The following is a 3,935-nucleotide window of genomic DNA, read 5'->3' as shown; positions in this document are numbered from 1 at the left end:
TAGAGTCTTAAAATGCATATGAAAATATGCCAGTGATTTTTAAAGTATTTTGATTTCTTCTTGCTCTGCAAAGCATATAGAGCAATGCCAAAGTCAGGAAACTTCCATTCAGCAGAAGATCCCTACAATGGACTTTCATTAAAATGTCTTGTTTTATGTGGTTCCTTAAGTTCCCAGTGCCTGTGCCCATGGAAATCTGATAGATCAAAGGCATTAATGATTGTGTAAATACTAGGTGACCTCTTCTGGGTATTTCGTATGTTCTTGATTTGATGAGTGAGTGCTCTACTACTAGCGATCTTTAACAAAGATACCTTATTAGAGAACCCCCACATGCTGACTCTAGCTATCTTTATCCCTGGCTATCTCTGCAGTTTGGTCCAATAGTTATTTTGGTTTAATATAGCTACACTATCACTGTTGATGGGAATGTGAAATGGTGCAGCCACTGTGGATAACAGAAAGGAGGTTCCTCAAAACTTTAAAAATAGAATTACAATGTGATCCAGCAATCCCACTGCTGGGTATCTATCCAAAAGAATTGAAAGCAGGATCTCAGAGATGTTTGCACACATATGTTCATGGAAGCATTATGCACAATGGCCAAGAGGTAGAAACAAATTAAACGTCCATCCATGGATGAAAGGATAAACAAAATGTGTCATATACATACAATAGAATATGATTCAGTCTTTAAAAAGGCTATCACATGCTACAATGTGAATGAACTTTGAGGACATTTTGTTAAACGAAATGTCAGTCACAAAAAGACAACCACCGTATGATTTCATGTATATGAGGTATCTAAAGTAGTCTAATTTATAGAAACAGAATGTAGAATGGTGATTGCCAGGGGCTGGGAGAAGGGAGAAATGGGGAGTTGTTGTTCAAGGGGTATAGAGTTTCAGTTTCATAAGATGAAAAAATTTGCTGCACAACAATGTGAACAGACTTAACACTATTGAACTCTACACTTAAAAATGGTTAAGATGGTAAAGTTTGTTATTTTTTTTTAACCACAATTAAAAATAAAAATAGGCTAAGTGTGGTGGCTCACACCTGTAATCCCAGCACTTTGGGAGGCTGAAACAGGAGGATTGCTTGAGCCCAGGAGTTTGAGACCAGCCTAGGCAACAAAGCAAGACCCCATCTCTACAGTTTTTTTTTTTTTTAAATTAGCCGAGTGTAGTGGCATGCACCTATAGTTCTAGTTACTCAGGAGGCCAGGATGGGAGGATTGTTTGAGCCTGGGCAGTCAAGGCTGCAGTGAGCCAAGATTGCACCACTGCACTCCTGCCTGGATGACAGAGTGAGACCTTGTCTCAATAAATAACCTGTTAAAAATAAATAAAAAATAGAACTGCACTATGAAGTTTCTGTTTTTGTGTAGGTCTTGGAGTTAGTTTTGTTTTAAAGACTCCTAGAGTGTGCTATTGTTGTGTTAGCAGGAACATTAAAAGTTAGGCTTTTCCTAATATGCTGATTGTGTTGAGAGGTGGAGGTAGCCCCTTAAGATCTTTGCCTTGGCCAGGTGCAGTGGCTCATGCCTGTAATTCTAGCACTTTGGGAGGCCAAGGCGGACAGATCACCTGAGGTCAGGATTTTGAGACCAGCCTGGCCAACATGGTGAAACCCCGTCTCTACTAAAAATACAAAAAAATTAGCCAAGCATGGTCGCAGGTACTTGTAATCCCACCTACTTGGGAGGCTGAGGCAGGAGAATCACTTGAATCCAGGAGGTGGAGGTTGCAGTAAGCCAAGATTACGCCATTGCACTCCAGCCTGGGCAACAAGAACGGAACTCCATCTCAAAATAAATAAATAAATAAATAAATAAATAAATAAATAAATAAATAAATAAAAATAAAGATATTTGCCTTCTTTCCCTCTATCCCTGGGCAAGGTATGGCCTAGGAGACAGATCCTCCATGTACGTTCTGAAGACCTGGCTTTCAGACAATTCAGGTGAAAAGACGTGTATAGAAATCACCCCAAATCTGACCAAACTGTTCTGATTTCCAACAGTGGCATCGTACACCATGAACAACGTCAGGGGTTACAAAGCTGGGGTTCTATTTTTCCTCTCCTCTACTAATGTACACTAAAGTGGTTCTACAGACGACTCTTTTCTCGTCTTTATTCCATTTTGTTCTAGAGGAGGAAGTGGCAGCAGTTTATTATGTTTCTACTTGTTAGTTATTTGCTTGAGAGAGGTTTTGGTTCCACATCTCGGGGAGAATGTGGTAAATAACATTAAACACAAGTACAGACAGTTCCCAACTTAACAATGTTTTGACTTATGATGATTCGACTTTAGGATGTTGTGAAAATGATACACATTAGGTTTTGTGTTGGATTGATTTTGCCCAACTGTAGACGAATGTATGTGTTTTGATCATGTTGAAGGTAGGCTAGGCCAAGCTATCATGTTTCGTAAGTTAAGTGTATTAAATATGATCCCATCTTAAGTCAAGGAGTATCTGTAAGGTCTTCTTTGCATTTATTTTCACCATGATAATAATTTTTTTAAAGAGACATCGAACAGTCACCCAGGCTGGAGTGCAGTGGTGTGATCATAGCTCTATACAGCCTTGAATTCCTGCAATCAAGTGATCCTCTCACCTCAGCCTCTGGAGTAGCTGGGACCACAGATGTGCACCACCACACCCAGCTTATTTTTTAGAAAGTTTTTTGTAGAGATGGAGTCTCAAACATAGGAGCTCATACACCAGCCTATGTTGCCCAGGCTGTTATTGAACCCCTGTCCTCAAGCAATCCTCCTGCCTTGGCCTCCCAATGTGCTGGGACTACAGGCATGAGCCTCCGTGCCTAACCGATATTAGTTCTTTAAAATGATTTGACATAGTTTTACTCCTTCACTCCAATTTTTAATTTCAATTTAGGAAACCAGAAATTGCTTATCTCCCTCCTGTTTGTATTCCTTTTCTTCAATATACCCACTGTCTCCTGTTTTTCTTTGCTGTCTTTCATTTTTCTCTTCCATATAATTTTATTCTCTCTTTTTTATTTTTTGTTGAGTGGGGTCTCACTATATTGCCTAGGCGGGTCTCAAACTCCTGGGTTCAAGCAATCCTCCCACCTTGGCCTCCTGAAGTGCTGAGATTACAGGCGTGAGCCACTGTGCCTAGCCTAATTGTTCTTTATCCATGTTTCTCACCTCTTTTAGTTTATCTCCTTTCATTTTCTTTCTCTTTCCTTTTTTCTTTCCATATCTCTCCTTTCTCTCTTTTTCTATTATCCCCATTGCCCTCTCATCTCCTCCCCTCCCCTCCCCATTCTCTTTTCTCCTTTCCCTTTCCCTTCCTTATCCTCTCCTCTTCTCTCACCCTTTAAATTTAGGAAGCATAAAGGAACTTTGGAGAGAAATGAAACGACCACTGACCTAGCACCCATTGTACCCATTACAGAGAGACAGGCTGCCTAGGTGTTGTGCTTCCTTCCTGGTGGCAGGAGGTACAAATAATATGTCCTTGACTTTAGAGAGGATATCCTGGCATGCTACAAACCACTGAGTATCTAGAAACTTCACTGATGTGGCACGTTCTCTGAATCTTCATTGTGTTTTTCGCCTACCCTTCGGATATGTATGTGTTTTACCAAGGTCTCCAGTGCACTTACTACTTCTTCCTTATCTGGTCCAGTTAGTGTGATGTCATCACTATAGCCTACTGAGTGATGTTTCAAGGTATGTCCAGATCCCTTTGGACTATGTTGAGATAGAGGCCTGGAAAGTTAATATAGTCTTGGAACAAGATCATAAATGTATGCTATTGGCTGGACACCGTGGCTCATGCCTGAATCTCAGCACTTTGGGAGACCGAGGCAGGTGGATCACTTGAGGTCAGGAGTTCAAGACCAGCCTGGCCAACATGGTGAAAACACATCTCTACTTAAAAATAATAAAAAATACAAAA

This window comes from Hylobates moloch, unplaced genomic scaffold (genome assembly GCF_009828535.3).
Source record: "Hylobates moloch isolate HMO894 unplaced genomic scaffold, HMol_V3 SCAFFOLD_7, whole genome shotgun sequence".
Classification (NCBI taxonomy): Eukaryota; Metazoa; Chordata; class Mammalia; order Primates; family Hylobatidae; genus Hylobates; species Hylobates moloch.
The sequence above is the reverse complement of the archived record's forward strand: the minus strand, read 5'-3'. Positions refer to the sequence as shown.